General features: G+C 51.7%; 2 non-coding genes across 2 annotated transcripts; one reads left to right on the top strand and one right to left on the bottom strand.

Moving 5' to 3' along the window:
- The first annotated feature begins 7,679 nt into the window (after positions 1–7,679).
- Positions 7,680–7,751, top strand: TRNAP-UGG (transfer RNA proline (anticodon UGG)). The gene has a single exon. It is a non-coding gene; the product is annotated as a tRNA-Pro (tRNA).
- Positions 7,752–7,875: 124 nt separating this feature from the next.
- TRNAP-AGG (transfer RNA proline (anticodon AGG)) lies at positions 7,876–7,947 on the bottom strand. Its single transcript has one exon. It is a non-coding gene; the product is annotated as a tRNA-Pro (tRNA).
- Between the last annotated feature and the right edge of the window lie 3,321 nt (positions 7,948–11,268).

Below are 11,268 nucleotides of genomic sequence, written 5' to 3'. Positions count from 1 at the left end.
GGATGAAACTTCTCTCGGCACTTCTCTCCAGGTCAGCTTCTTCCCCTCGCTCAGCTTTGGCGAAGGTTTTCAAAGCAGCCGCCGTCGTTGTCGTCATCCTCATCCCTCTCCTGTGCCGCACGAGCTTCGCCCCCCGGTGGGTAAGTGTCGCAGTTTGTCCCCGAGGGCTGGTTTCTGGCCTGTTGGAGGCGCGGGCTCTCCGCAGGTGATGCGGCCCCGCGTTTCATCCTCCTACCCACCGTTTCCCGGTGAGCGCCACGTCGAGAGCCCAGATGGAGACATATGTGGCAGCTTTACAGGCCTCACTGGCTTCTCCTCCTCCTTCCCCTCCTGGGATGTCGGCGGATCCCTTTCACTGTGCGGCGCACTCCGTGGCGTCACCGGCGCCAACTGGTTCGGCTCCAGGCTTGGAGGATGTGGTGCTGTTGGGGTGCGGCCCTTCGGGGGTCCCTCTTTCGGACCACGGCGCCTCCGCTTTGCTGCAAACTCCTGCCGGAGTGCCTGTGGTGTCGCGGGAGGTCGCCGGGGCTCGGGTCACATGCCCGAGCTCCTCTCGGCCCTCCGGACATGTCTACGGCTGAGGTGACGCTGCTCCGGCGCCGGCAGCTACTGACCCGGGCTGCGCTACAGGGTTCGACGGACCCCCTATTCCTGCTATGGGTCGAGGCTGGAAGGGGACCCCTCGTCCCCCTCCTGACCCCTCTTGTTCTTCTGCGAAGGCGGCTGGATCGTCGGAGGTCGAGTTGGAGGTTGAATTGACCTTGGCGGTGCCACATGGGTAGGCGGACCCCCTGCGACCTATTCTGAGTCGAGGCTGGCGGAGTACTCCTTGTCACTCCCCAGGTCCTTCTCTTCCCTCCACACAGGCGGCTGCCTCGTTGGAGGTCGAGTCGGCGCTGTTCTGGCGCCGTCCCTTGGCCACTTCAGCTCCAGATCAGCTCTGGTCCCCGGCGCTGTGTGCCATGTGGGAGGCCTGTCCGGCGTCTCCTTTGGCACCGGACGGTGATGACGTCCTGCCTCAGGCTGCGGACTCTAGAGCGCCGGATGGACATCAAGTCGCGGACTCGTCTTCGGATGCTCCCTCTTCTCCGGAGTGTGGATGCCTGCTGGTGTCGTCCTCACCGTAGATGGGCCGCGATGTGGTAGCTTTTTCCCCTGTGTCATCAAAAGGCGGCTCCTCACCATTCACCAGGCCGCAGTTTTCGCCGGTGGAGCGACAGGTTCCCCACTCCTCGGTGCCTCCTTCTACTTTTCAGGTCTGGCCTTTGCCCGCCCCGCTTAGTTTCGGGGACGGCCACCTTAGTTTGCAGCTGTCGCCCACAGAGGAGCTGCTTTCACCACTGCTTGGCCCTACGGAGGTGAGTTCTGCCATCGCTTGCGCTGTGTCCACGGCTGTGGGTATTTTGAGCATGGGTGATCCGGTTGCTCATTTCCCTGCGGATCATCTTCTGGATGTTCTCCACCAGGGCTCTGGTGGGGGGGAGCTGTTGCATCCCTTTGAGTGTTCACTCCTTTCTTTCCTGATGGGGACTTGGGGGCATCCCGTCACTGGGGACCCGGTGCCCCAACACCTCCTGCACAGGCACCTTCCAGCACTGCGTGACCCGTTCTGTCTTTCCCTCCACCCCTCTGCCTCCAGCCCACTTTTGCGGATTGCATTTTCCTCTCTGCCGCCGTCCTGGGAGGCCCGCTGGCTGGACTCTTGGGGGCGCAATATGTTCGCCTCAACCAGAGCCGCTCTGCGGGCCTTAACACCTTATGTGTGTTGGCTAGGGCCACCTCTTGTTTGTGGGACTCGCCGGAGTCCTTGGGATCCGCTGCTTCACAACATACTGATCAGGTTGACTTGCGGCACCATGCGTTGGTTGGCCGGGAGCTAGCAGCGTTTATTCTTCGCTCTGCTCTTTACATATCGGAGGTGCTGGGTCGTGCCATGGCCTCTTCGGTTGCCCTTCGCCGCCATGCTTGGCTTCATGACAGTGTGTTCCCGGAAAATATTAGGGAACGGCTGGTTGGTCTTCCCTTCGATGGCACTCTGATATTCCATGCCCCGGCAGACTCGGCCATCCAGAGGTTCTTGGTGGGGCTTCATCCTCCTCCTCCTCCTTCCTCTCCACCTCTGTGACTGATGGGTTGATCTGTTTATTGGACCTCCTTTTGGGCTAGTCGCCCTTGTTGTTCTGTGTGTTTATGGCCACTTGAGTCCTTCATGCGGAGACTGTGGCGATGTTGGCTGCTGGACTGCCCTTGTTGACTGCGTGTTTTTTGCTTGAGTTGTTTGCACAGATTGGACCTGAGATTAGGCCTTCTGTTCTCTTGGGCGGCATGACGAGCCTTCTGCGGGGGTGTTTTTTTTCCCCGTGGCTCTTGGGGTTGGCCTCTGCTGCGGAAATTTCTTCCAAAGAGGGTTCCTATGTCTTGGGACTTAACGTACCCTATGTGGGGTAGTGGTAGCTGTTATATAGCTTGTTCTGTGCTTGGGTGCTGTGGTCGCCTTCGGGCCTCTGCTCCCCATGGCATCACAGTACGTTGCAGTTGCAATACTGTTTTTGTGGGCTGACTCCTCCCTGGGCGTGTCTAGGCCCTTCTTCGCCTTCCTGCTCTGTCTTCGTCTGCATCTGGCTTGCCCTGAGAGCATTGTCTTGTGGGTTCTCTGCCTCTAGCTAGGCTGCCGGTGCTGGTGCATTGTATTTCTGCTCCATTTTGCCTTCTGAGCACTCTGGTGGATTGGCCATTCTTGACTTGTCCACTTCTTCATTGGGCCCTGTACTCGGTTGTGCCTCTCCTCCCTGAGGGCTGCAATGGATTTTGTGTTACTCTCTCTTTCAGGTGTGGTCTCCCTGGTTCTCCCGGGGTGACACCGGGCTTCTTTTCTGCTTCCACCTGCTTTTATTGCTGTCAGCACTGTACCGTCTGGTCTATTAACTTCTAGCTGTGGTAGGCTCAGCTGCTCTCTTCACGGTATGTGTTCCCGGTGAGAGGGCTTGTCTTCATTCTCCCTCGTCTCCTTGGAGTCCCGAGGTTGATCTTCTTACTCTATCCTTCTCTTCCTTGCCTTGGCCTTGGGTGATGGATCTGTTGCCTTGTATGGGCGTGGGATGCTTCGGCCTCCTCTTGCCTGGCCCTTGTTTCGTCTGCGGAGTGTGAATGGGCTTCTTATATTATTATTCTTTTATTCTTTCCATGTCCCCATTAGGGTCGGTGGTCTTCTGCTTGTAGGGGTTCCCCTTGCCTGGGGGGACAGGGGTACTCGCCCTGCCCGTTGGACTCGTCCCTTGTGGAACCCTCTGTTATGTCCAGGCTGTGGAGTCCTCTCGCAGACCCTCCTTCCCTGTGGGTATGCCTAGGGTATCTATTCGACGTTAAGGAATCTGCTGCTAGTAATCTCTATCAGATGTACGAGTTACTTACTTTTGGTAACGATGTATCTGGTAGAGACGATTCTAGCCGCAGATTCCTTCACGGCCTGCCCTTCCTCCCCGTTCTGCGAGGACCTTGGTTTGTTCTTCTGCGCTCGTCTCCCAATGGCTGGCTAGGCCTTCTGTATACTTTCTTTGTCTCTTTCAGACAGGATGATTCATTCTGTTTCTTGTTCCTTTCCTCCTCTGTTGGCACATTGGAGGATGGGTTTACAGGTACTTTGTGCCCTTCTGCTTTGGTTATTCCAGGCAGGGGCCTGCTTTTTTCTCGCCCTTCCCCTTTATTACTAAGGGTTCTGGTCCCTCTGCTATCCTTGGGTTGGGGTCTTTTGGCTGTGCCTCTGCCCTTTGGTCCTTAGGGGGGTTGTCACACCTTCTGATGGGGCCGTTCCTTGTTTGTCTTCGACTGGTTCCCCTTCATTGTTGTTGGTTGGGGTTGTAGTCCTGCTACATGTTGTCATGTCATTTTTACATATGTTCCTTGTCTCCAAGTGAGGCTGTCTCTGTATTGGCAGGGTTGCTGCTCATGGCTGCGCTCTGTTCTTTCTTCTTTTCACTGCCTTTGAGTACTGCAGTGTTTGGCACTGCTACTTATGGTATTATTCTTTACCACCCCTTTTTCCAATTTTTCTGCTTGTTCGCACACTGTGCCCATGCTCCCACAGTTTGTCTGATGGCTCCGCGTTGTGGCGCGGAAAAGTTCTCCGAAGAAAAATGACGTAGGCGCGCGGGGGTGGGACTTATGTGACCTCGCTGATGTCACGTATGTGAACGACACCTGGGCGGGTTCATGTGATTCCATCCCCCGGTGCGCAGGGATGCTGTGGCAAAAAAAGAGTTTTCCGGATCCAGTCTCACGCCTGTGCATAATTCTACATTAAGGAATCTGCGGCTAGAAGCGTCTCTACCTGATACATCGTAACCAAAGGTAAGTAACTCGTACGTTAACTCCCTTTCACAACTGCCATTCTCACAGCACCACTGAAAATCAAATCACTCTCCATGTGTTTTTTACCATTTCTTTTCATGAAATAGGATATCGTGTGTTCCTCCTCCTTGAGCCCCTGTTCTTTATGGGTCTACTTCTCTTGCTAGACTGGGACCTATGGAAGGGGGAAGCAGGCAAGAGGACAGAGAGGACAGAGAGGAGCAGAGAACAGATAGCAAGCAAGGTAAAGCAGAGGGAGAAGGCATGTATGATACCTGATTACATATGGTAGGGAGGAATGCACAGGTTCAGTGAGGTAGAAAGAGGACTAGGCAGAGAAAGAGAAATCAAGAGATAAGTAAGATTTTAGATTGGGGTACAGCAGTAAAGAGAAAGACATGCAAAGAGAGGGATAAGGTTGGCGTACACTGAGGGGTGAGGAGAGTGAGTTGTAAGGTAGAGAGAGAGGAACAGAAGGAGGTGAGATGGACAGCTGGAACGAGACTTCGGTGAGATGGGAGGAGGTGAGACTGAGACTGAGAAGGTAATGATGGAGAATACCCTGGGAGAGATAGAGAAAGTGATAGCAAGAAAGATGCATTTAGAAATGCATTGACGTGCCTTTGTCTATTCTGGGGGTGATATTACTTCTTTGTTTACGCTTCTGGGTAACTTGAGGCAGTAAAGACAAGACGTATCAGATACTCACAAGGTAAAGGCTAGGAGAAAGTACAACCAATAATTACCGATAAAACCTGTTCGGTGAAGGCTTCACTGCGGACAGACGGTCCATGTAAATTACGGGGGATTGGTCGCCCTAGGTTAACAAGTGCAGCATGCCTGAAGCTACCAGGGATGGGTAACAGCAGGACTGCAGCCTCAGGTAAAATGGGCAGAGACTGGTCAGCATTAAGCCCTGCTCTACTGCTAACTGATGATTACCAGCAGTAGTGTTGCCTGCTACGGGTAACAGAGGAGGCCACCCGTCAGCAGTGCAGCCTGTCTGCAGCTCACAGAGGTGGCTAGCAACAGCAGTGCAGCCTGTCTGCAGCTCACAGAGGTGGCTAGCAACAGCAGTGCAGCCTGTCTGCCGCTCACAGAGGTGGCTACCAACAGCAGTGGAGCCTGTCTGCAGCTCACAGAGGTGGATAGAAACAGCAGAGCAGCCTGTCTGCAGCTCACAGATGTGGCTAGCAACAGCAGTGCAGCCTGTCTGCAGCTCACAGAGGTGGCTAGCAACAGCAGTGCAGCCTGTCTGCAGCTCACAGAGGTGGCTAGCAACAGCAGTGCAGCCTGTCTGCAGCTCACAGAGGTGGCTACCAACAGCAGTGGAGCCTGTCTGCAGCTCACAGAGGTGGATAGAAACAGCAGAGCAGCCTGTCTGCAGCTCACAGATGTGGCTAGCAACAGCAGTGCAGCCTGTCTGCAGCTCACAGAGGCGGCTAGCAACAGCAGTGCAGCCTGTGTGCAGCTCACAGAGGTGGATAGCAACAGCAGTGCAGCCTGTCTGCAGCTCACAGAGGCGGCTAGCAACAGCAGTGCAGCCTGTGTGCAGCTCACAGAGGTGGATAGCAACAGCAGTGCAGCCTGTCTGCAGCTCACAGAGGTGGCTAGCAACAGCAGTGCAGCCTGTCTGCAGCTCACAGAGGTGGCTAGCAACAGCAGTGCAGCCTGTCTGCCGCTCACAGAGGTGGCTACCAACAGCAGTGGAGCCTGTCTGCAGCTCACAGAGGTGGATAGAAACAGCAGAGCAGCCTGTCTGCAGCTCACAGATGTGGGTAGAAACAGCAGTGCAGCCTGTCTGCAGCTCACAGAGGCGGCTAGCAACAGCAGTGGAGCCTGTCTGCAGCTCACAGAGGTGGATAGAAACAGCAGAGCAGCCTGTCTGCAGCTCACAGATGTGGGTAGAAACAGCAGTGCAGCCTGTCTGCAGCTCACAGAGGCGGCTAGCAACAGCAGTGGAGCCTGTCTGCAGCTCACAGAGGTGGCTAGCAACAGCAGTGCAGCCTGTCTGCAGCTCACAGAGGTGGCTACCAACAGCAGTGCAGCCTGTCTGCAGCTCACAGAGGTGGCTAACAACAGCAGTGCAGCTCACGTGTGGTTAAAACAGCAGTGCAGCCTGTCTGCAGCTCACGGAGGTGGCTAACAACAGCAGTGCAGCCTGTCTGCAGCTCACAGAGGTGGCTAACAACAGCAGTGCAGCTCACGTGTGGTTAAAACAGCAGTGCAGCCTGTCTGCAGCTCACAGAGGTGGCTAACAACAGCAGTGCAGCTCACGTGTGGTTAAAACAGCAGTGCAGCCTGTCTGCAGCTCACAGAGGTGGCTAACAACAGCAGTGCAGCCTGTCTGCATCTCACAGAGGTGGCTAACAACAGCAGTGCAGCTCACGTGTGGTTAAAACAGCAGTGCAGCCTGTCTGCAGCTCACAGAGGTGGCTAACAACAGCAGTGCAGCCTGTCTGCAGCTCACAGAGGTGGCTACCAACAGCAGTGGAGCCTGTCTGCAGTTCACAGAGGTGGCTACCAACAGCAGTGCAGCCTGTCTGCAGCTCACAGAGGTGGCTACCAACAGCAGTGGAGCCTGTCTGCAGCTCACAGAGGTGGCTAACAACAGCAGTGCAGCCTGTGTGCAGCCCACGTGTGGTTAAAAACAGCAGTGCAGCCTGTCTGCGGCTCACAGAGGTGGCTAACAACAGCAGTGCAGCCTGTGTGCAGCTCACGTGTGGTTAAAAACAGCACTGCAGCCTGGAGCTAACGCAAACATGCTGCAGCCTGTGTGTAGCGCACAAAAGTATCTAGCAACAGCAGTATACCCTGACTGCGTTTATATGTCATCACTGGTCTGCCTCAATATGACGGGTGAACGTATGGCAACATGTTGGCATGTATGGACCAAACACATTACAGATGGCTGTCCAAGTGCCTAGTACGGGTAATCACAGTGTCCAACTCACGTGGAGCCACCGTGTCCCGCGATCACCAGGCGAGTAGCCAGATCAGTGCAATCAGCGTGACACAGTCCAGTACCCCCTTGGAGGCTTTAGCTTATTTGCATACTAGCTTATGAGTGGATGCCTGAATACACACCTCCCGACCAACACCCAATGAGCAACTTAACACAAGCCGGCAACCTGCCAAGCCCCTCAAGTGAATATGCATGACGTCAGACATGCGTGATGTGCCTCAGCTAGCAGGGCACTCACCTCGCATTCAGCGGTCGGTCTCCTTCAGCACCTGCGTGTAATGCAAGGCACAGTGTGTACACCAGATGAGCACTGCTGACGTGGCACCAGTCAGGGCTAAAAGGCTGTTCCGCATGATCTTAATCAGCTGGCTCGTTGGTCTAGGGGTATGATTCTCGCTTTGGGTGCGAGAGGTCCCGGGTTCAAATCCCGGACGAGCCCTCCTTTTCTTTTTTTTTTTTTATTAACTTTTTTTACTCTCGTTTCTGTTTTGATTCCGCAATCTAGAATTATGACATAGGAGAATTAAAATGTTTAAAAGTAAGAACATCATGTCAGTAAAAGAGGGCTCGTCCGGGATTTGAACCCGGGACCTCTCGCACCCTAAGCGAGAATCATACCCCTAGACCAACGAGCCAGATGTGAACCCATCATATGTAGCTGAACACATGCTGGTACAGACCACAACGTTGTTTTCTTTTCTGTTAGTATTAATCTCATACTATGAACCCGATAGGAGAAAAGAGAAGGACTGCATGCTACAGATAAAAAGAAACTGCTTCCACAACATAGACCCCTATTTTATTCAAACTGGATAAAGAGGAAACCCTGGTTATTTTGATTTTATTTTCTGCAATCCCAAGGAATATCTGTCTTACATTTCAATGAGACCTGAAGGGTTTGCAGTATATTGCTCAAGAAAAGTTAGTTTTAAATTAATGATGGAGTTTCCATGACGTATCTAGCTTTATTAGTTCAATCATAACATTCAGATGTGTCCCATTGAGACAAAAGATGTCAGTTGATTATACTTTCTTGGAAAAATACATGCAACAGAAAATGCCCGAGCTATGAATGTGGCGCTTTGTGGCTGATTACAGAGCGAGGTGCAAAAGGGCATCATAATAGATGCTGCGCCTCCTACTGGCATGGAGTCATCAGATCACACTGACCGCATCATAGTGCAAGGCACTCCCCTGGGTCACAAAGTGTCTGCTCCGTGCAAGGGGAGCAGAGTCCACTTCCTTCCTAAATGGGAGACGACCTTAACAACGCAGGCGTTTCACCGCGGTAGGTTTACAACGCGGGCTTTACAGCGAAAGTCGTTTCAACAACTTGCGCTGGATGGCACTGTAAGCTAAGGAAAAGTATGGTTTACTATTCCAACACCTTCCCTACTGTACGTAGACTGGTGTTGGAATAGTAAATCGTACTATCCCTAAGAATATCAGTTCAAAGTAGAGGTCATGTTAAACATGCAATATATACTGTAAACAAATTCATCAAACCTTTTGGGTCAATACATTCTTTTACCATGCTTTCTTGTTTTATTTCTATTGCCAAGGTCCTGTTCAAATAGCAAGAGTCCACTAGCACACATCGCTTGACAGCACGACCTCAACATAATCTCCTACGCCGATGACACGCAGCTGATCCTCTCCCACACCAAAGGACCCTCTCACCGCCAAATCCCACCTCCACCAGGGAATGAAGGCCGTCGCCGACTGGATGCAGGAAAGCCGACTTAAGCTGAACTCAGACAAGACGGAGATCCTCATCCTTGGGCCGAACCCCTCAGCATGGGACGACTCCTGGTGGCAAGCATCACTGGGGACCCCTCCGGCCCCTAACGACCCCGCACGCAACCTGGGAGTCATCCTCGACTCGAAACTCACCATGACCAAACAAATCAACGCAGTCTCCTCCACCTGCTTCAACACCCTCCGCAAGATCTACAGATGGATCCTGACAAACACAAGGAAAACAGTCACCCAGGCCCTAGTCAAAATGCAGACTCGACTACGGAAACGCCCTCTACGATGGAGCCTCGTCCAAGATCATCAACAGACTACAAAGAATCCAGAACGCCTCTGCGCGCCTGATCCTTGACGTCCTGCGCCGCGACCACATCACCCCTCACCTGAGGAACCTACGCTGGCTCCCCGTTGATAGAAGGATCTCCTTCAAACTCCTGGTCCACGCACACAAGGCACTCCACAAAACCGTCCCAGCCTCCCTCAACAGCCGACTCTCCTTATACGTACCCAACAGGATACTCCGCTCCGCTGACCACACCCTGGCAACGGTCCCGCACATCCGCAGAACCCCCTCCGGAGGCAGATCCTTCTCCCACCGCACCGCCAAGACATGGACACCCTCCCCCTCTACCTACGATAAACCGAAGACCTACTGACCTTCAGGAGACAACTCAAAACCTGGCTTTTCGACCAGTAGCAGCATCACCCCCCCAGCGCCTTGAAACCCTTGCGGGTAAGTAGCGCGCTTTACAAATCAACTGATTTATTGATTGATTGATACTCTGTGCTATCAGCATCCACACTTACTGATTCATCCAACCATTCAATGGTACTTCTTTTATGTTTTTTTAATGTAAATAATTGCTGCACTTGGAAATATTTGACATATCCTATACCCCGCCATCACAGAGTAAGACTGAATTACGTTTAATCTCTCCGATAGACAGGGATTCAGTATAAACATTAGCTAAATTTCTTACTTTGATGTTTTCCAAATCCTCACCTAATCTCTTCACTTCAGTCTGATTTTTTTGATGCGGTTTTTTTGTGTCATATCAAGATTTATGTATTTCCTCTGCTTTCTTTGTTCTTTTCATCACTTCTTCTGGTGGCCACTCTACTTGCCTAGATCGAGCCATCCAACCTAAGTTGTCCTTAGACTGCAGAGTTCAGCCCTTCATTAATTCAAAAGGTCTGTGGTCTGTGATTTCACAGGTAGTGATGCATATACATATACATACACAGCAATTCTCCCATGCTAACTTGTCTTTGATGGCCAGATGGATAATACTTTTAAGCATCTTTATGAAGACTCTTACACAACTGTTTCCTGCAGGGTGGTAGACAGAAGTGGTGCTGTGTACAAACCCATTCCTTTTAAAGAAGTCTTAAAATAAGTCTGATATCAGTTGGGAACCATTGTCACTGGAGTGTAATGTGAAATACATAAAATTTTGAAAAGTTTTTATATTGTTATGTTTTGTTATGTATATGTGTAGAGTGCTATATCACCTACGGGGGTCCCCTAGCATTGAGCCGGTGTGAGTCGAACCAAACCTGTACAAGTCTATGGAACCCATTCACGTGACAAAAATGTGTTACTTTCAACAAGAATATCTCTGATGAGCAGTTGGCCGGATATTCTCCTGGAGAAGATGTTCTTGAGCAGAAAATATCATTCATAAATACAATACTGTACTGAAATGTACTATGCTGAATAAAATGGCGTCCAGGCCTGCATTAGCGATGAAATTTAGCAAGCATAATGAAGGTTAGAGGACACTTTAAACTAATAAGGAATCACATTTATTGATTATAAAACATATCGTTATACACCACGCAATATGTGCACATATAAAAACAATAGCCCTGCAGCACATAGGACTATAGGATCATGTTTTCACAACCATCCTTTTTTCCAGGAGGAAAAATTCCCTAAAACAATTCAGTAGAAAAGAGCCTCATCATATCCTTTTTTACATTTTCATTGTCACTTTCTTCATCATCTATAGAAACAGCAAGTGTAAAACTACTTCCACCATCCTACCAGACCCCTGTGATCTGCCTCCCTCTTCCTAACTGACATCCTCGGATCCGCCAAAGCAACAGCGGAGGATGCTCCTTCTCACATCTGGAATCCAAAGCTTGGAGCAACCTTTCCCTGCACCTCAGGACAGCCTCATCACTCCGGGAATAAGACC

The sequence above is a fragment of the Lissotriton helveticus genome, chromosome 1_2 (genome assembly GCF_964261635.1).
Source record: "Lissotriton helveticus chromosome 1_2, aLisHel1.1, whole genome shotgun sequence".
NCBI lineage: Eukaryota > Metazoa > Chordata > Amphibia > Caudata > Salamandridae > Lissotriton > Lissotriton helveticus.
This window is presented reverse-complemented; position numbering and strand designations above follow the sequence as displayed.